The 21,627-nt window shown below is 48.5% G+C and overlaps 1 protein-coding gene across 2 annotated transcripts in view; it reads right to left on the minus strand.

Annotated features, from left to right (window-relative positions):
• Nucleotides 1-21,114, minus strand: part of LOC134533859 (solute carrier family 22 member 21-like) — a 112,137-nt gene extending 91,023 nt beyond the window's left edge. Inside the window, exon 1 of one of the 2 annotated variants that reach the window (XM_063371561.1) lies at nucleotides 20,954-21,114. The gene's annotated coding sequence lies outside the window, so the exon portion shown is untranslated. The remainder of the gene's footprint in view (nucleotides 1-20,953) is intronic. The other variant, XM_063371560.1, reaches the window with a different exon arrangement.
• Nucleotides 21,115-21,627: the final 513 nt, after the last annotated feature.

The raw sequence follows: 21,627 nt of genomic DNA on the forward strand, positions 1-21,627 counted from the left end.
GCGATCTTAGACTTGGCGAGGCCCTTGGTAGAGGCAATCTTAGACTTGGCGAGGCCCTTGGTAGAGGAGGTCTTAGACTTGGCGAGGCCCTTTGTAGAGGCGATCTTAGACTTGGCGAGGCCCTTGGTAGAGGCGATCTTAGACTTGGCGAGGCCCTTGGTAGAGGAGGTCTTAGATTTGGCGAGGCCCTTGGTAGAGGTGGTCTTAGACTTGGCGAGGTCCTAGGTTAGAGGTGGTCTAAGACTTGGCGAGGCCCTTGGTAGAGGCGATCTTAGACTTGGCGAGGTCCTCGGTTAGAGGCGGTCTAAGACTTGGCGAGGCCCTTGGTAGAGGCGATCTTAGACTTGGCGAGGCCCTTGGTAGAGGAGGTCTTAGACTTGGCGAGGCCCTTGGTAGAGGTGGTCTTAGACTTGGCGAGGTCCTCGGTTAGAGGCGGTCTAAGACTTGGCGAGGCCCTTGGTAGAGGCGATCTTAGACTTGGCGAGGCCCTTGGTAGAGGTGGTCCTAGACTTGGTGAGGTCCTCGGTTAGAGGCGGTCTAAGACTTGGCGAGGCCCTTGGTAGAGGCGATCTTAGACTTGGCGAGGCCCTTGGTAGAGGAGGTCATAGACTTGGCGAGGCCCTTGGTAGAGGAGGTCTTAGACTTGGCGAGGCCCTTGGTAGAGGTGGTCTTAGACTTGGCGAGGTCCTTGGTAGAGGTGGTCTTGGACTTGGCGAGGTCCTCGGTTAGAGGCGGTCTAAGACTTGGCGAGGCCCTTGGTAGAGGCGATCTTAGACTTGGCGAAGCCCTTGGTAGAGGCGATCTTAGACTTGGCGAGGCCCTTGGTAGAGGAGGTCTTAGACTTGGCGAGGCCCTTGGTAGAGGAGGTCTTAGACTTGGCGAGGCCCTTTGTAGAGGCGATCAGAGTCTTGGCGAGGTCCTCGGTTAGAGGTGGTCTAAGACTTGGCGAGGCCCTTGGTAGAGGCGATCTTAGACTTGGCGAGGTCCTCGGTTAGAGGCGGTCTAAGACTTGGCGAGGCCCTTGGTAGAGGCGATCTTAGACTTGGCGAGGCCCTTGGTAGAGGTGGTCTTAGACTTGGCGAGGTCCTCGGTTAGAGGCGGTCTAAGACTTGGCGAGGCCCTTGGTAGAGGCGATCTTAGACTTGGCGAGGCCCTTGGTAGAGGAGGTCTTAGACTTGGCGAGGCCCTTGGTAGAGGAGGTCTTAGACTTGGCGAGGCCCTTGGTAGAGGTGGTCTTAGACTTGGCGAGGTCCTTGGTAGAGGTGGTCTTGGACTTGGCGAGGTCCTCGGTTAGAGGCGGTCTAAGACTTGGCGAGGCCCTTGGTAGAGGCGATCTTAGACTTGGCGAGGCCCTTGGTAGAGGCGATCTTAGACTTGGCGAGGCCCTTGGTAGAGGACGTCTTAGACTTGGCGAGGCCCTTTGTAGAGGCGATCTTAGACTTGGCGAGGCCCTTGGTAGAGGCGTTCTTAGACTTGGCGAGGCCCTTGGTAGAGGAGGTCTTAGACTTGGCGAGGCCCTTGGTAGAGGTGGTCTTAGACTTGGCGAGGTCCTCGGTTAGAGGTGGTCTAAGACTTGGCGAGGCCCTTGGTAGAGGCGATCTTAGACTTGGCGAGGTCCTCGGTTAGAGGCGGTCTAAGACTTGGCGAGGCCCTTGGTAGAGGCGATCTTAGACTTGGCGAGGCCCTTGGTAAAGGAGGTCTTAGACTTGGCGAGGCCCTTGGTAGAGGTGGTCTTAGACTTGGCGAGGTCCTCGGTTAGAGGCGGTCTAAGACTTGGCGAGGCCCTTGGTAGAGGCGATCTTAGACTTGGCGAGGCCCTTGGTAGAGGTGGTCTTAGACTTGGCGAGGTCCTCGGTTAGAGGCGGTCTAAGACTTGGCGAGGCCCTTGGTAGAGGCGATCTTAGACTTGGCGAGGCCCTTGGTAGAGGAGGTCTTAGACTTGGCGAGGCCCTTGGTAGAGGAGGTCTTAGACTTGGCGAGGCCCTTGGTAGAGGCGATCTTAGACTTGGCGAGGCCCTTGGTAGAGGAGGTCTTAGACTTGGCGAGGTCCTCGGTTAGAGGCGATCTAAGACTTGGTGAGGCCCTTGGTAGAGGCGATCTTAGACTTGGCTAGGCCCTTGGTAGAGGCGATCTTAGACTTGGCGAGGCCCTTGGTAGAGGAGGTCTTAGACTTGGCGAGGCCCTTGGTAGAGGAGGTCTTAGACTTGGCGAGGCCCTTTGTAGAGGCGATCTTAGACTTGGTGAGGTCCTCGGTTAGGTGGTCTAAGACTTGGCGAGGCCCTTGGTAGAGGCGATCTTAGACTTGGCGAGGTCCTCGGTTAGAGGCGGTCTAAGACTTGGCGAGGCCCTTGGTAGAGGCGATCTTAGACTTGGCGAGGCCCTTGGTAGAGGAGGTCTTAGACTTGGCGAGGCCCTTGGTAGAGGTGGTCTTAGACTTGGCGAGGTCCTCGGTTAGAGGTGGTCTAAGACTTGGCGAGGCCCTTGGTAGAGGCGATCTTAGACTTGGCGAGGCCCTTGGTAGAGGTGATCTTAGACTTGGCGAGGTCCTCGGTTAGAGGCGGTCTAAGACTTGGCGAGGCCCTTGGTAGAGGCGATCTTAGACTTGGCGAGGCCCTTGGTAGAGGAGGTCTTAGACTTGGCGAGTCCCTTGGTAGAGGAGGTCTTAGACTTGGCGAGGCCCTTGGCAGAGGTGGTCTTAGACTTGGCGAGGTCCTTGGTAGAGGTGGTCTTGGACTTGGCGAGGTCCTCGGTTAGAGGCGGTCTAAGACTTGGCGAGGCCCTTGGTAGAGGCGATCTTAGACTTGGCGAGGCCCTTGGTAGAGGCGATCTTAGACTTGGCGAGGGCCTTGGTAGAGGAGGTCTTAGACTTGGCGAGGCCCTTTGTAGAGGCGATCTTAGACTTGGCGAGGCCCTTGGTAGAGGCGATCTTAGACATGGCGAGGCCCTTGGTAGAGGAGGTTTTAGACTTGGCGAGGCCCTTGGTAGAGGTGGTCATAGACTTGGCGAGGTCCTCGTTTAGAGGTGGTCTAAGACTTGGCGAGGCCCTTGGTAGAGGCGATCTTAGACTTGGCGAGGCCCTTGGTAGAGGAGGTCTTAGACTTGGCGAGGCCCTTGGTAGAGGAGGTCTTAGACTTGGCGAGGCCCTTGGTAGAGGTGGTCTTAGACTTGGCGAGGTCCTTGGTAGAGGTGGTCTTAGACTTGGCGAGGTCCTCGGTTAGAGGCGGTCTAAGACTTGGCGAGGCCCTTGGTAGAGGCGATCTTAGACTTGGCGAGGCCCTTTGTAGAGGAGGTCTTAGACTTGGCGAGGTACTCGGTTAGAGGCGGTCTAAGACTTGGCGAGGCCCTTGGTAGAGGCGATCTTAGACTTGGCGAGGTCCTCGGTTAGAGGCGGTCTAAGACTTGGCGAGGCCCTTGGTAGAGGCGATCTTAGACTTGGCGAGGCCCTTGGTAGAGGAGGTCTTAGACTTGGCGAGGCCCTTGGTAGAGGTGGTCTTAGACTTGGCGAGGTCCTCGGTTAGAGGCGGTCTAAGACTTGGCGAGGCCCTTGGTAGAGGCGATCTTAGACTTGGCGAGGCCCTTGGTAGAGGTGGTCTTAGACTTGGCGAGGTCCTCGGTTAGAGGCGGTCTAAGACTTGGCGAGGCCCTTGGTAGAGGCGATCTTAGACTTGGCGAGGCCCTTGGTAGAGGAGGTCTTAGACTTGGCGAGGCCCTTGGTAGAGGAGGTCTTAGACTTGGCGAGGCCCTTGGTAGAGGTGGTCTTAGACTTGGCGAGGTCCTTGGTAGAGGTGGTCTTGGACTTGGCGAGGTCCTCGGTTAGAGGCGGTCTAAGACTTGGCGAGGCCCTTGGTAGAGGCGATCTTAGACTTGGCGAGGCCCTTGGTAGAGGCGATCTTAGACTTGGCGAGGCCCTTGGTAGAGGAGGTCTTAGACTTGGCGAGGCCCTTGGTAGAGGAGGTCTTAGACTTGGCGAGGCCCTTGGCAGAGGTGGTCTTAGACTTGGCGAGGTCCTTGGTAGAGGTGGTCTTGGACTTGGCGAGGTCCTCGGTTAGAGGCGGTCTAAGACTTGGCGAGGCCCTTGGTAGAGGCGATCTTAGACTTGGCGAGGCCCTTGGTAGAGGCGATCTTAGACTTGGCGAGGGCCTTGGTAGAGGAGGTCTTAGACTTGGCGAGGCCCTTTGTAGAGGCGATCTTAGACTTGGCGAGGCCCTTGGTAGAGGCGATCTTAGACATGGCGAGGCCCTTGGTAGAGGAGGTTTTAGACTTGGCGAGGCCCTTGGTAGAGGTGGTCATAGACTTGGCGAGGTCCTCGTTTAGAGGTGGTCTAAGACTTGGCGAGGCCCTTGGTAGAGGCGATCTTAGACTTGGCGAGGCCCTTGGTAGAGGAGGTCTTAGACTTGGCGAGGCCCTTGGTAGAGGAGGTCTTAGACTTGGCGAGGCCCTTGGTAGAGGTGGTCTTAGACTTGGCGAGGTCCTTGGTAGAGGTGGTCTTAGACTTGGCGAGGTCCTCGGTTAGAGGCGGTCTAAGACTTGGCGAGGCCCTTGGTAGAGGCGATCTTAGACTTGGCGAGGCCCTTGGTAGAGGAGGTCTTAGACTTGGCGAGGTACTCGGTTAGAGGCGGTCTAAGACTTGGCGAGGCCCTTGGTAGAGGCGATCTTAGACTTGGCGAGGTCCTCGGTTAGAGGCGGTCTAAGACTTGGCGAGGCCCTTGGTAGAGGCGATCTTAGACTTGGCGAGGCCCTTGGTAGAGGAGGTCTTAGACTTGGCGAGGCCCTTGGTAGAGGTGGTCTTAGACTTGGCGAGGTCCTCGGTTAGAGGCGGTCTAAGACTTGGCGAGGCCCTTGGTAGAGGCGATCTTAGACTTGGCGAGGCCCTTGGTAGAGGTGATCTTAGACTTGGCGAGGTCCTCGGTTAGAGGCGGTCTAAGACTTGGCGAGGCCCTTGGTAGAGGCGATCTTAGACTTGGCGAGGCCCTTGGTAGAGGAGGTCTTAGACTTGGCGAGGCCCTTGGTAGAGGAGGTCTTAGACTTGGCGAGGCCCTTGGTAGAGGTGGTCTTAGACTTGGCGAGGTCCTTGGTAGAGGTGGTCTTGGACTTGGCGAGGTCCTTGGTTAGAGGCGGTCTAAGACTTGGCGAGGCCCTTGGTAGAGGCGATCTTAGACTTGGCGAGGCCCTTGGTAGAGGCGATCTTAGACTTGGCGAGGCCCTTGGTAGAGGAGGTCTTAGACTTGGCGAGGCCCTTGGTAGAGGAGGTCTTAGACTTGGCGAGGCCCTTTGTAGAGGCGATCAGAGTCTTGGCGAGGTCCTCGGTTAGAGGTGGTCTAAGACTTGGCGAGGCCCTTGGTAGAGGCGATCTTAGACTTGGCGAGGTCCTCGGTTAGAGGCGGTCTAAGACTTGGCGAGGCCCTTGGTAGAGGCGATCTTAGACTTGGCGAGGCCCTTGGTAGAGGAGGTCTTAGACTTGGCGAGGCCCTTGGTAGAGGTGGTCTTAGACTTGGCGAGGTCCTCGGTTAGAGGTGGTCTAAGACTTGGCGAGGCCCTTGGTAGAGGCGATCTTAGACTTGGCGAGGCCCTTGGTAGAGGTGGTCTTAGACTTGGCGAGGTCCTCGGTTAGAGGCGGTCTAAGACTTGGCGAGGCCCTTGGTAGAGGCGATCTTAGACTTGGCGAGGCCCTTGGTAGAGGAGGTCTTAGACTTGGCGAGGACCTTGGTAGAGGAAGTCTTAGACTTGGCGAGGCCCTTGGTAGAGGTGGTCTTAGACTTGGCGAGGTCCTTGGTAGAGGTGGTCTTGGACTTGGCGAGGTCCTCGGTTAGAGGCGGTCTAAGACTTGGCGAGGCCCTTGGTAGAGGCGATCTTAGATTTGGCGAGGCCCTTGGTAGAGGAGGTCTTAGACTTGGCGAGGCCCTTGGTAGAGGTGGTCTTAGACTTGGCGAAGTCCTCGGTTAGAGGCGGTCTAAGACTTGGCGAGGCCCTTGGTAGAGGCGATCTTAGACTTGGCGAGGCCCTTGGTAGAGGTGGTCTTAGACTTGGCGAGGTCCTCGGTTAGAGGCGGTCTAAGACTTGGCGAGGCCCTTGGTAGAGGTGATCTTAGACTTGGCGAGGCCCTTGGTAGAGGAGGTCTTAGACTTGGCGTGGCCCTTGGTAGAGGAGGTCTTAGACTTGGCGAGGCCCTTGGTAGAGGCGATCTTAGATTTGGCGAGGCCCTTGGTAGAGGAGGTCTTAGACTTGGCGAGGTCCTCGGTTAGAGGCGATCTAAGACTTGGCGAGGCCCTTGGTAGAGGCGATCTTAGACTTGGCGAGGCCCTTGGTAGAGGCGATCTTAGACTTGGCGAGGCCCTTGGTAGAGGAGGTCTTAGACTTGGCGAGGCCCTTGGTAGAGGAGGTCTTAGACTTGGCGAGGCCCTTTGTAGAGGCGATCTTAGACTTGGCGAGGTCCTCGGTTAGGTGGTCTAAGACTTGGCGAGGCCCTTGGTAGAGGCGATCTTAGACTTGGCGAGGTCCTCGGTTAGAGGCGGTCTAAGACTTGGCGAGGCCCTTGGTAGAGGCGATCTTAGACTTGGCGAAGCCCTTGGTAGAGGAGGTCTTAGACTTGGCGAGGCCCTTGGTAGAGGAGGTCTTAGACTAGGCGAGGCCCTTGGTAGAGGAGGTCTTAGACTTGGCGAGGCCCTTGGCAGAGGTGGTCTTAGACTTGGCGAGGTCCTTGGTAGAGGTGGTCTTGGACTTGGCGAGGTCCTCGGTTAGAGGCGGTCTAAGACTTGGCGAGGCCCTTGGTAGAGGCGATCTTAGACTTGGCGAGGCCCTTGGTAGAGGCGATCTTAGACTTGGCGAGGCCCTTGGTAGAGGAGGTCTTAGACTTGGCGAGGCCCTTTGTAGAGGCGATCTTAGACTTGGCGAGGCCCTTGGTAGAGGCGATCTTAGACTTGGCGAGGCCCTTGGTAGAGGAGGTCTTAGACTTGGCGAGGCCCTTGGTAGAGGTGGTCTTAGACTTGGCGAGGTCCTCGGTTAGAGGTGGTCTAAGACTTGGCGAGGCCCTTGGTAGAGGCGATCTTAGACTTGGCGAGGTCCTCGGTTAGAGGCGGTCTAAGACTTGGCGAGGCCCTTGGTAGAGGCGATCTTAGTCTTGGCGAGGCCCTTGGTAGAGGAGGTCTTAGACTTGGCGAGGCCCTTGGTAGAGGTGGTCTTAGACTTGGCGAAGTCCTCGGTTAGAGGCGGTCTAAGACTTGGCGAGGCCCTTGGTAGAGGCGATCTTAGACTTGGCGAGGCCCTTGGTAGAGGTGGTCTTAGACTTGGCGAGGTCCTCGGTTAGAGGCGGTCTAAGACTTGGCGAGGCCCTTGGTAGAGGCGATCTTAGACTTGGCGAGGCCCTTGGTAGAGGAGGTCTTAGACTTGGCGAGGCCCTTGGTAGAGGAGGTCTTAGACTTGGCGAGGCTCTTGGTAGAGGCGATCTTAGACTTGGCGAGGCCCTTGGTAGAGGAGGTCTTAGACTTGGCGAGGTCCTCGGTTAGAGGCGATCTAAGACTTGGCGAGGCCCTTGGTAGAGGCGATCTTAGACTTGGCGAGGCCCTTGGTAGAGGCGATCTTAGACTTGGCGAGGCCCTTGGTAGAGGAGGTCTTAGACTTGGCGAGGCCCTTGGTAGAGGAGGTCTTAGACTTGGCGAGGCCCTTTGTAGAGGCGATCTTAGACTTGGCGAGGTCCTCGGTTAGGTGGTCTAAGACTTGGCGAGGCCCTTGGTAGAGTCGATCTTAGACTTGGCGAGGTCCTCGGTTAGAGGCGGTCTAAGACTTGGCGAGGCCCTTGGTAGAGGCGATCTTAGACTTGGCGAGGCCCTTGGTAGAGGAGGTCTTAGACTTGGCGAGGCCCTTGGTAGAGGAGGTCTTAGACTTGGCGAGGCCCTTGGTAGAGGAGGTCTTAGACTTGGCGAGGCCCTTGGCAGAGGTGGTCTTAGACTTGGCGAGGTCCTTGGTAGAGGTGGTCTTGGACTTGGCGAGGTCCTCGGTTAGAGGCGGTCTAAGACTTGGCGAGGCCCTTGGTAGAGGCGATCTTAGACTTGGCGAGGCCCTTGGTAGAGGAGGTCTTAGACTTGGCGAGGCCCTTTGTAGAGGCGATCTTAGACTTGGCGAGGCTCTTGGTAGAGGCGATCTTAGACTTGGCGAGGCCCTTGGTAGAGGAGGTCTTAGACTTGGCGAGGCCCTTGGTAGAGGTGGTCTTAGACTTGGCGAGGTCCTCGGTTAGAGGCGGTCTAAGACTTGGCGAGGCCCTTGGTAGAGGCGATCTTAGACTTGGCGAGGCCCTTGGTAGAGGAGGTCTTAGACTTGGCGAGGCCCTTGGTAGAGGAGGTCTTAGACTTGGCGAGGCCCTTGGCAGAGGTGGTCTTAGACTTGGCGAGGTCCTTGGTAGAGGTGGTCTTGGACTTGGCGAGGTCCTCGGTTAGAGGCGGTCTAAGACTTGGCGAGGCCCTTGGTAGAGGCGATCTTAGACTTGGCGAGGCCCTTGGTAGAGGCGATCTTAGACTTGGCGAGGCCCTTGGTAGAGGAGGTCTTAGACTTGGCGAGGCCCTTTGTAGAGGCGATCTTAGACTTGGCGAGGCCCTTGGTAGAGGCGATCTTAGACTTGGCGAGGCCCTTGGTAGAGGAGGTCTTAGACTTGGCGAGGCCCTTGGTAGAGGTGGTCTTAGACTTGGCGAGGTCCTCGTTTAGAGGTGGTCTAAGACTTGGCGAGGCCCTTGGTAGAGGCGATCTTAGACTTGGCGAGGCCCTTGGTAGAGGAGGTCTTAGACTTGGCGAGGCCCTTGGTAGAGGAGGTCTTAGACTTGGCGAGGCCCTTGGTAGAGGTGGTCTTAGACTTGGCGAGGTCCTTGGTAGAGGTGGTCTTAGACTTGGCGAGGTCCTCGGTTAGAGGCGGTCTAAGACTTGGCGAGGCCCTTGGTAGAGGCGATCTTAGACTTGGCGAGGCCCTTGGTAGAGGAGGTCTTAGACTTGGCGAGGTCCTCGGTTAGAGGCGTTCTAAGACTTGGCGAGGCCCTTGGTAGAGGCGATCTTAGACTTGGCGAGGCCCTTGGTAGAGGCGATCTTAGACTTGGCGAGGCCCTTGGTAGAGGAGGTCTTAGACTTGGCGAGGCCCTTGGTAGAGGCGATCTTAGACTTGGCGAGGTCCTTGGTAGAGGAGGTCTTAGACTTGGCGAGACCCTCGGTTAGGGGCGGTCTTAGAATCGGCGAGGTCCTCAGTTAAAGGTGGTCGTAGACTTGGCAAGGCTTTCGAATATAGGTGGTCATAGATTTGGTGAGGCCCTTGGTAAAGGTGGTCTTAGACTAGGTGAGGCCTCTTAAATTTCAACAAACATTTTGCCTGATTTTTTATATCTTAAAATTTAAATAAAGGAAAAACGAGATGAATATAACGCTTTTAAAATCCACATAAATTATGTTTACGTAACATAATTAACATGGTTCTACAATTTAATGTCATTCTCTTCACTTAAAAGGTGCTTCGGCACAGTAAAATATATGTCGCGGGGCTCTGTTGCCTGGCTTGCCCTGCTCTGGAGCCAGCCCTGTCTACAGAGGCTTTGGAGAAGGGCCTTACCGGAGGAATTGAATAGCTCCAATACTAAAATACATGTTTTTAATGTATATACATCTTAGCTCTCGGTATACGGCATTTGGTAGGAACAATTCAGTAATAATGGAATGGAAGTCGATGAACTGAAATGTGACACTAAGATGGAGGACCCACGTGAAGCAAACATAAACCCGTATCTAGTGATTTTCGTAAACTTTAAGGGAACATGCCTACCAAAGTTATTGGTGTGCCAAAAGAATATTTAAAATAGTGAAATCACCTTGAAATATATATTATAAACTAAAATACTCATAGTTTTTTTAAAAAAAAATATATTTTAAAATATTTAAGAAAACTGGCAATACACTTGTTCGAGCACATACATCAACATTCGAACCGACGCCATGATGATGCGTAACTGTCCGTTTAGTCCACAGATCGCAGCACTGTCCCAAGGTCCAACGTGTGGTGCAAGAAGGCACCAAGTCGCACAATTAAAAAAAGTACACAGCAACCCTCAACATTCCGCCCACCGAAAATAAGTATTTTCATAATCACCAGGTAAACATATAAACAAAAAAAACTACTCCACTCTACGGCATCCCTAACAAGAATGTGAACTAGCCAAGAACTAGTTCGGTTAGTTCATGGGCAATGGGCAAACTTTAGCCACTGGTCTCACAAATGTCCCATGAGGAGTCTTCAGTGTGACAACACGCACTATCCCATCTTGGCCTGGATGGAGAGCTGTGACTCTCGCAGTCTTCCATCTAAGTGGAGGAAGATTGGGTTCTTGGACCAAAACCAGCTGGTCTAGTTGTACGTTAGGTGTTGGGGTGGTCCATTTAGCACGTTGTTGAAGTGTGTGGAGGTACTCCACACTCCACCGTTTCCACATTGTCTGTTGCAAGCGGGTAACAAGTTGCCATCTGTCCAACTTATTTAGGGAAAGATTCATCAAATCGTGGTCTGGCACAGCAGTCATTGGCTCGCCAACCAGAAAATGACCTGGAGTGAGTACATCATACTGTTCAGGGTCTGTTGATAGTGCACACAGTGGCCGAGAGTTCATCACCGCTGATATTTGTGCTAGCAGAGTGACAAATTCCTCTAGGGTAAGAAGCAGGTTTCCCACTACTCGCTTCATGTGTTGTTTTGCTATTTTAACAGCCGCCTCCCAGAGGCCCCCAAAGTGAGGGCTTGCGGGGGGGTTGAAGTGCCATTTGATACCTCGTTGAGCTGCTTCACCCAGGATGTGCTGTCGAGGCTCGCCTGACCACAGTGTCTTGTATAGTTCCTTCAAGTGGTTACTGACACCCACAAAGTTTGTACCATTGTCAGAGTAGATTTCCGTGGGAGTTCCTCGGAGTGAGACAAACCGTTTCAAGGCTGCTAAGAATGCGTCTGCAGAAAGATCAGTCACCATTTCAAGATGTACTGCCTTAGTGGCCATACAGACAAACAAACACATGTAGGTCTTATACGTCACTCTTCTTCGTGTTCTGACTGGGGTAGTGAGAAATGGTCCTGCAAAATCAACTCCTACAGAGCGAAACGCTCTGACTTGAGTAAGTCTTGCGACTGGTAGTGCGCCCATGAGTGGTTTCAATGCCGTAGCTTTCACCTTGAAACAATTCATACACTTGTGAAGCAGCTTGCGAACTAGACTTCTTCCAGAGACTATCCAGTATTGACGCCGTGTCAGACACAAAGTCGTCTGTGGGCCCGCATGGAGGTGGCCAACATGAAAGTGAATCACAATTAACTCTGAAAGTTTGCTTTGTGCCGGTAACAGAATAGGATGCTTCGTCCTCTCAGGAATAGAGGCATGTTGTAACCTGCCGCCCACCCTGACGACTCCCTGTAAGTCAATGAAGGGTGCCAATGCCTGAATATTCTTACTACATGGTTCCCCTTTCTTGATGGCAGTGATGGCATCCTTAAAGAAATATAATTGGGTCATTTGGATCAGGTAAGTTAAAGCAGCCTCCCTTTCCTTGAAGGTTAAAATGGTGTCCTGTAAGTACTGTTGTTTCTGGAATCCTGCTTTCCCCCGCAGAACCCATGCTGCCACAGCCTGAAGTTTACTCAATGAAGATGCATTCTGGATAAGACCTAGAGGGTCCTCTGACTTCTTTTCAAGCTGAGCAACCAATATTGCAACTGAGGGTGGTTTCAGTTCGGGAATGCTCCCGTGGTGTTTCATCGCCTGTGATGGCCAATGTTCTTCCTTTTGCAACAGCCATCCAGGACCGCCGAACCAGCAAGACTGCTCCAGCAGTTGGACTGGCAAGCATCCACGAGAAGCTGCATCAGCTGGGTTGCATTCCGAGGGAACATGCTTCCAGGCACTTGGCGGCACAGCACTCTGAATTTCAGCCACTCTATTGGCTACAAATGTCTGCAGCTTGTGTGGAGACATTCTTAACCAAGCTAGGACAACAGTTGAGTCTGTCCAAGCATGCAACACTGGAGTCTTGACCTTGGGCTGGAAAAGTGCCAAAACATGTAAGCATAGCTTAATCAACAAGTGTGCAGCACAGAGCTCAAGTTTTGGAATGGACAATGTCTTTAAGGGAGCAACCCTTGACTTTGCCATTAGCAGGCGCACAGTAACTTCACCGCTCCTTGTCACACACCTAACATACATGACTGCAGCATAGGCCTTCTCACTCGCGTCACAGAACCCGTGAAACTGAACGTCCAATTCTTGCAATGGAATAAATCGGGGTATTCGTACCCGAGACAACAATGGTAACGCTGCTGTAAAGCTCTCCCATTCAGACAAGATGTCTTCGTCAACTTGGTCGTCCCAACCAAGACCCTTAGTCCACAACACTTGCAGCAGAATTTTACTGGCTGTAATCACTGGGGCCAACCAGCCACATGGGTCATACAATCGAGCTATGAAGGACAGAATACCACGTTTGGTATTCGGTACAGTGGGTACCTTTACCTTGTAGCAAAACTCATCCTTTGATGGCGTCCAATGTATTCCTAACACCTTCACCGACTCCGTAATGTCAAATTTCATATCAGCCTGAACAGTGTCATGGGTGCCGACTACATTTCCATTATTGGAGCACCATTTGTGAAGTTGGAAGCCACCTGCTCCGAGTAGCGCCACTAGCTGAGTTTTCAATTCCTGTGCATCACCTACAGTATCAGCTCCGGTCACAATATCATCGACAAAAACATCATGTAACAGAGTGTGAGCAGCTACAGGATAGTTAGCGCCTTCGTCTGTTGCCAACTGCTGCATGGTTCGGAGCGCTTGGAAGGGTGAAGATGATAGTCCATACGTTACAGTGTTCAGCTCAAATATATGTATGGGGTCACTAACCGAATTACGCCACAAAATACACTGGAACTTCCTATCCTCAGGATCAATTACGATTTGACGATACATCTTGCATACATCAGCTGTTATCGCAATTGCTGATGTTCGGAAATTCAGCACTATGTCAGCAACCTCCTTGTGCAATTTAGGACCAGACAACAGCAACTTGTTCAAGGAGGGTCCATTGGTCGTCTCCGACGATGCATCAAATACTACGCGTACCTTAGTCGTTAAACTATCTTCTTTGACCACAGCATGATGTGGTATAATGTACAGGGGTTGGTTACGCGCATCCGCCCTTAACGATACAGACACCTTGCTGTCGGCATCCTGTGTCAATGTCCCAATCTTTGACATATGACCCAGGCTTTCGTACTCCTCCATGAATTGCTGGTATTGCTGAAGCAACTGGGGGGATCGACATAGTTTACGCTCTAACCCCTGCAATCGCTTGAGGGCAGTTGTGAATGAATCACCCAACATGTCCGCTGAACGTGCAAACGGAAGCCTCAACATGTACCTGCCTTGGTTGTCACGCCTGTGAGTCTCCTGGAAGTGCTGTTCACAGATCTGATCTTCCCTGGATGTGAAGGTTTTACTAGGGAGATTTTCAACCTCCCAGAACCGTTGAAGAGCGAGGTCTAGTGACATGTCAGTGCGTACCAGTAATGATGCTGATGCCTGCTGAGTGAACTGTGCACATGGAGCATTGCCTGCCAGTACCCATCCGAATAGGGTTTGGAAGGCATGAGGCGGTCCGTGAATCTTAGTACCTGTCATTACTTCTGCCACTACCTCCGCAGAGAGCAGCATGTCTATGGCACTGGGCACAGAGAACTGGGGATCTGCCAGCGGCAGGCCATCTAGATGCACTAAGCTCCCAGTGGCAATCTTAGTTGATGGTAGGTCCTTGGTTATTCTTTTAAGAATTAATGCCTTGCTGGTGATGTGAAGTTTTGGTGATTGGTGTGATCTAATCTCGCAAATAACTGATCCCTTGGCTTCCGGGATCAAAGTGTTGCCAACCCCAGCAATACTCACAGTTGTACGATGTCGCCTTAGTCCCAGCCGTTGTACACACGCCTCTGTGATGAAGGAAGACTGCGAAGCACTATCTAGTAGCGCACGAACCACTTGGTATTGACCTGCACCGTCCTTGATGCATATCAATGCCGTCATTAACAGCACTGTGGTGGGTGGATTGACCGGCCTCATTTCTTCTGATGCACACATGGTAATTGCTGGACTTTCTTCCTCACCCCGTCCATCGTCATCTGAGCTCGCTGCGTAGTTCCTAGGCCCCTGTCCCGTGACAATGTGGAGGAGTGTATGGTGACTGCCCTGGCAGAGTTGGCAGCGAAACTTAGACTTACACTGTGCTGCCACGTGTTGTCCCCGCAGACAGTTATAACAGAGCCTCTGCGCCTGCACTAACTTCCGTCTATCCTCAACCGACCTTGAACGAAATTCCTGGCAGGTGTGCAATCCATGAAATCCGTCGCACACACTACACTTCAGGTTGTCTTGAGTTGAAACAAGTGTAGTCTTTCTAAAACCAGGTATGTTTGAGTCTGACACATTCATCGGTCGCCACTTATTTATGTTAAAAACCCGGTTGCTTGAAGTGTTTTGTGAGAAGACTGACCTGGTACTCCTAACTGAAGACAGATGGACTTGCTCTGCTGCCTTTGCCCTCTTGTCCAGAAACTTCAAGAGATTGCGGTAGGAGGGAATGTCCTCTTCATTTGACATTTCAAACCCCTGTTTCAAAGGTGAATCAAGCTTCTCTAACAAAATGTTCAATAAGAGGAAGTCCCACTTTTCGACAGGGAATTCCAATGCCTTCAGGGCATTTACATTCTCTTCGACACAGGCTACAAACTTGCTAAGGGCATTCTCACTGCGACTGTCTACTTGAGCCAAATGCAATATTTTTTGCACATGGATGGTCGCTGTGATCCGAACACTCAAGAATTTCCTTTCCAAAAGGCCCCATATTACATCATAATTACCTTCCGTGATAGGTATGTTGCAAACTAAGTCCCGCGCCTCGCCCTTAAGGCATCCTAACACATAGTGAGTTTTTTGCACTTTAGTCAAGTGCAAACATTGGCCAACCACAGAGTTAAATAGTTCCGCAAATCCCTTCCACTCAGCGCGGTTACCGCCGAACACCGGTAGCGGTAATGCAGGCAACATTGACACGTGGGGACTTAACGTGGCTTGCGATCCCGTGTTAGGCACTGTGTCACCTGGTGCCTTAACCTCACTTTGGCTTGACGTCTGTTTATTGTATAATTTACGCAATTCCCTGAACACTACTTCATAAACCGCGAACTGTTGCTTGACTTCGCTCATATCGACCTTATCACTGGGGGGGTTAATGCACATAGCAAAGAAATTTGCTAGTAATTCACTCCTTTTTTCTATAACTTCCTCAAATACAATTTTAAAATCCTCCAATTTGGATGCATCCTCCTCCGACGCTTCATATAAATCACGGGCTTCATCGGCTTTGCCCAATAAAAAGTTTAAAATTACGTGTTGCAATTCCGGTGTTTGTGCCGCCATTGTGCTTATCTAGTAGGTAAGCGTTTCCCTCTGTTTTTGACTTAGTTATTTTTGTGTGCGTAACTTCACTAATCCCCGCGTAAGGACTCTTGTGTGCCCTTAATAACCGTAAACATAGATGCACTGCCGCATAATTTCACTCTTCTAATAATTATCAATTTCTACCTTCGCAATGTCCGTCATTAATTATAAGCCGTCGGCATTACAACCACGCGTCACCGATAGGTCCTTATACCGTTTCCCGTGCAAAATATTTTGAAAATCGTTCCCTAGATGTTATTATAACACTTTCACCATCCGTTAATCTTGATTTGCGTTATAATCCGGCCCGGAGGACCAAAAATGTTCGAGCACATACATCAACATTCGAACCGACGCCATGATGATGCGTAACTGTCCGTTTAGTCCACAGATCGCAGCACTGTCCCAAGGTCCAACGTGTGGTGCAAGAAGGCACCAAGTTGCACAATTAAAAAAAGTACACAGCAACCCTCAACAACACTTATAATAAATATTCTACTTTAAAATTCGCATAAGGCACCGTAGCACAGCGGTAGAGCGCGCTTTTGAAATGCGCAAGGGCGAATATTGACGTGGTAAAATTCGTCACAGGAAAACAGCTTTTTTTTTTTTTTAATTTTTTTAAAAATTATATATTAATATTATATTATGGTAAGGTTTACATGTAGGAAGTATTAGAGACTTATTTCAGTCGTTTAAGAGAAATCAAATTGTCAAACACATACTTAGTGTTATAATATGTGTTTTAAAATGTTTTAGGTTAATATTTTAGTAATGCCATGGAAGTATAACTTATAATGTTTGCGGAAACTATATAGTATTTCATGTTTAATGAATTTTAACAAGATGGACCATATTTTAATAAAACTGCTCTTTGAAAAACAGGTACAAAGCAGAGTATTAGGATTTTTTGAAGTCTTTTTCGCTTTTATCGGACTCGTTTCTAATAATTAAAATAACCGTTTGTTTTGTGCTGCCATTGCGGCTAATGGTGGCAAGAAACGTTTACGATTCAGAAAACGAATTCTAGGAACGGGGACAGGAGGTAAGTGTGTGATTTACGTCTAGAAATATTGGTATGTACTTGCAAAGCAAATATTTGATTGATTATTATATTTATCATGCTCGGGATTATTATAAATGATTAACTTTAAATCTCGTGTCCGAGTTTCGTACTATAAATATATTTACAACATTAACAATATGAGAACACAATAATTTGCTCGTTGCCGAGATTATATGTTTACACATCTCTGGCAAGTACTGAAAAACTAGCTCACTTTTTTTTTCTGCCTTACAAAATTTTTGTTTGTATATGGCCAAATAAATACACACGGTTGATTCAAACAATTATATGAAAATAGAGACGTAAAATTTCTTACTAGTCCATCAGTGTTAAAACACTCCAGTGTTAAAGCGATATTCAGGACCAATCGTGGGATTGGCAGAGCCATCAAGAAGGACTTAGAGGGGGGGAGGGGGCGGTAGTCGCGATCAAATTGGAGGGGCGGTGAAGGTGGCCTCCCCCCTTCCTTTTCAATAAACTACAAAACTAGAAATAACTAGAGTCAAAAAAATTACTTTTCAAGACGTCATAATTGTGGAAAATGTTTAGATTTTCAAAATTTCTGACTCCCCATTTAACTGGGAGGTATTCCATGCATAAACAAACAACCAGCCCACAAGAATCATCCGCTTCCCCTCCCCCTCAATTTTGGTTCCGCCACTGATGTGAAAGGGTGTTTGGGAGGGGGGGGGGATAGCAAAATCATTTACGTCCGGCCACGTTTGAGTTTCGAGGTGTATATATTTTTTAATGTCTGATTTTTATCCTGAAAGTGAGACGAAATAACAAGTATATTTCTAATAGAGTTCATTTGAAACCTTACAAGTTATTCAAAACTTGGCAGAATACGTTTACAATCTTTAAGAATTATTATTTATTTTAACTGTGTGGTTTGAAAAAAATTGTTTATTAAGCGATGGGATTGGGGTCCGAACAAATCTCTCTCCCCCCCCCCCCCCACACACACACACATTGGCTTCTCTCTGTGGCTCTGCTGACTGGTACTAGAGGTAAAAATAGATTCATTATGAGAGAGATTTATTTTTCCACTCCCACGTCTGTTGCGACCGGCAGCTGTTTCATTGCCTTATCACGCCAAGAACAATTCACCGCCCAGAGATATTTAAAATGAAACAAAAAAAAATCTTATAGATTAAAATGCATTCGTTCTTCATTCCACACTGTATTTTTTTTTAATTTTGCAAATGGAACAAAATAATTAATGTAAAATTACAGATATCTGTTAAAATTTGTAGATTAAATAAAAACAACTGTATCAGTACAAAAAATTGTTGGCAGTAATAATGGTTCCGAATTTTTACCCGGGAATTTGTGCTTTGTGTTATCCCAGTACCTCCAATAGTTAAAGTTATTTGATAACCGTTCCCTGAATATCTTTACAGTATTAACTGAGTACATAATAAGCATAATACAACTAATAAAGTCCAATTATTGAATATTAGATTATAATTTCATGGTTTAAAAAAATTACGCTTGATTGAAACATCAATTAAAAAATATAATAATGCGCCAATTTTCGTAAGAAATACTCATTATCTCGAAAAAAGAAAAGAATTTTTGGGCGGATTTGCTTAAATTACCTTTGTTACAACTGTAAAATGATATGGGCATATCACAATAACTTTTAAGATTTCCAATGGGTCCTATCATCAATAGATTTATCATTTTCAATCTACTATCAAAATAAACTCATTCATTAATGTTGGTTTAAGTTATGTAGTTATGCTAATTTTCCTTAAATATCATCTCTTGTTTTGAACTCTTCTATGTTCCAGTGTTTGTTTTTAATTCAAGGAGTAATTATTTGTAGGTATTGCAGACCCAATTATTTTTAGTTTAAGTCAAAATCTAGGGTTATTCATCATAACTTAGTGAAAATTATTATTATATCAAACATAATTCTTAAACTATTAAATGACAAATAAACATAGGTAACATAGAAATGGTTTGATGATTAAAAACTATTATGCATGGTTCATGCTATCAAATGTTTTGTCAAATAATTGTCAGTATTAATAAAAATAAATGTTTTGTCACACGAGCTAATTTTTGGGTGGTTCAAGTCATAAAAATATATATTTTAATTAATAAAAACTACATCGATCTGTCACACGATTTTTGGCCTATGAATTTTAGAGGCTGAAAACTTACGACTGTTATATATTGGTAAAAGTTCATTTTATTTGTAAAATATTAAATTTAAACCCTATTAGGTGCATTAAAACCTTGAAAAATCCGTTCATCAAAATACAGGTTGTTGTTTAAGGGTGGCAAATAAATACACACACAAATACTCAAACATGCTAGCACACATACAGAGAGAAACGTGATCCAAAGATGATTTCTTTCTAAAAAATAAAAAAAAAATAAACTCAAAACAAACTGATCAGTCGCTCTATTGAAAGTCCCATTACAGTTAATTTATGGTAAAATGTAAAAATTTGCTGAAGGGTTTTAAACACTTACACGCGTGCAATCTGCAAACAAATAGCAACTTGGCGTTCTTGAAACTGGAAGTAATAGTAGAGTTACCACAGCTGAGTGGTGCTTCTGGCTGGTGGAGCTACAACAGCTGTAGCTATTCGACATAATGTTATGCACATATAAATACATGGCGTTTGTAAATAATTTTGTAACAGTTGTAATATTTAGGAGAAAATAATCTACGTTTCCAATTCAAACTAAGTGAGAAGGCAATGTTACATTTAAAAAAAATTAAGTTTTTGATTTTATAAACATAAATAAAAATATACCAAACATCGATTGGCATATACTGATTAATTAGTTATTTAAAACATTTCAACAAAACAAGCTATCATGCGTTCGGTTGGTAATATTTACACCCTTGGTGCTTTATACACACGCGAATATTTTCCATCTACACCCTAAAAACCGTCGAGCGCAGGAGTTGCAGAATGTATAGACAGCACAGGCGAACAAAGCTCATAGGTCATAGCTCATAGGGAACCATTTTAACATTTGTACAGATGATGATAATTAGGGGCCTGAATTTTTTCACGAAAAAAAAATATATGAACGGCAATATGGCACGCCTGCAACAGCGGTTTCTTCATTGTAATTGGCGACTGTATGCAAGAGAAGCTATTGCCTTATTTGGCCTGGTCCTTCAGGACGAATTTGATTCCGCACTGGATGCCTATGATTGGAGTGTGGACTGCAGACATGTATCTGGAATAAACCCAGTGAACCACGAAAAACAGACGATGCTACAGTGTTTTAAGTCTCGAAATATTTTCGCGAAAAGCACATGTCCCTAATGCTGTATCGCGGGAAAATGTGACTTTAATAACTTCGACAAACTGTGTCCGCGTTTGCAACATTCATCTTCGTATTGGCTCTGATTGTTAAGAATAACTCGTTCCGCAATAAACTCACATTACTAGAGATACGGAAATTTCGCGCGTTCATTAAGTCGCAAGTTAGAATGCAAACCTTCACTCTCTGGCATTGTGGCCTGCAGTTATTTGTTATTCTAAGACCGTAAGCCAACGATGCCCACCTAGGAGAGAAGTAAGTGAATCAGGTAGTGCCAATGAACAAGGATAATAACATGTTTTTGCTAAGAAATCAACCAATGGGATAGCAAAAATGGGCTGTGCACACCTATGACTTTGAATTCTACCCTGAGGCCAGACGAATCTGCGAAATTTCCTGGTTTCCACACATTAGACTGCTATACAAAACGTCCGTTACGAATTGAAATAACTATATCACGTAAAAAAAAAAAACTTCTTATAGAACAATTTAGCAATAAATCACACTATGGAGTGTGTGTCTGTACAAGTGGCGGATAACAACAATGTTTGGGGAAGGGGGTGGTAGATTAAAAAATAATAATAAATTGAACACGCGTATTAAAAAAAAACTTACATTAATATTGGCACTAACTGAATGACATATGGGCTTACAGAGTGGTAGCCAAAACCGATGCGGCTTCTCAAGCAGTTGAAAATTGAAAACTGTGGTATGAAGAGTGGGGGGGGGGGGGGGGGGGGGAGGTGGGAGGGGGAAGACGGTATTGGTGGTTGTGCCCCTGTGGCCGCCACTGTCTGAAGTCATTCTGATTAGCAACTGGTTAGCAAAGCAAGCCGTAGTCGCATGAAGGCTAGTGTCAGGAGTTTGTTCAATAGCTTGAAAGGAATTCTCTAGGAAGAATCGTACTAATGCCATAATGATAAGAGTATGTTTGAGTAAATATGTTAACAAGATCGGCGTTAAACTTCACTATAAAAATAAAAAAATAAAACATTTGCCATCCAGACGGGAAAGGCTGGATTGGGGGAGGGGGTTTGTTTCCATGTTTGCTTCAACTATGAACGTGGCGATGATCGCTCGCACCCACTCCCTTGCTCCGTACCTCCGTGGTTGAACTCGCCTGCGTGCGGCGTGGTCGCTGAGACGCTAGGTTATGGGGTCGGTGCTCCGGCGGGGAAGGAGAGGCACCGAGACCGGCAGACGAGCACACCGCCGCTGTGCCGCTAGATCGCGCGCGCACTGACCGCTCTCACTGCGGCGACTAGCGAGCCGCGCCGAGCGTCGGCAAGTTTATATCCGTGCAGTTGGCGAGCCGCCCGCCGCCTAACCCCTTCCCCCCCATCACCCTCGGCAGACCGGTCGTCACGTCACAGCTGGCGAGACGGATGGCGAGTTTCCTTTTCTGTAGCTGGTTCATCTGTTGATCACGTGACCTCAGGCCAATCAGAAAACCCGAAAAAATTTTTTTTCCATGGGTGGAGCTCCAATAGCCCGTCGCCTCCGTCCGTCATCTGTCGCTCTTTTGTCCGCCAAATCCACGCATCCAGCCAAGCGATTTACAAACTTAACTTCATCCGTCTGTCAAAATATTTTCCTTAATAAGGGCTGCCAACAATCCATGTTTTACTCTTGGAGATTTGAATAGATGTTGTTTGCTATTTATGTCGTGTTTATGTCAGTGGCGTAGCCAGGATTTGTGTATGGGGGGTGTTAAGAAGCATGCCCCCCCCCCCCGTATTAAAGCGGGTGGTCCGGGGGTCCTCCCCCGGGAAAATT

This window comes from Bacillus rossius, chromosome 7 (assembly GCF_032445375.1).
Source record: "Bacillus rossius redtenbacheri isolate Brsri chromosome 7, Brsri_v3, whole genome shotgun sequence".
Classification (NCBI taxonomy): Eukaryota; Metazoa; Arthropoda; class Insecta; order Phasmatodea; family Bacillidae; genus Bacillus; species Bacillus rossius.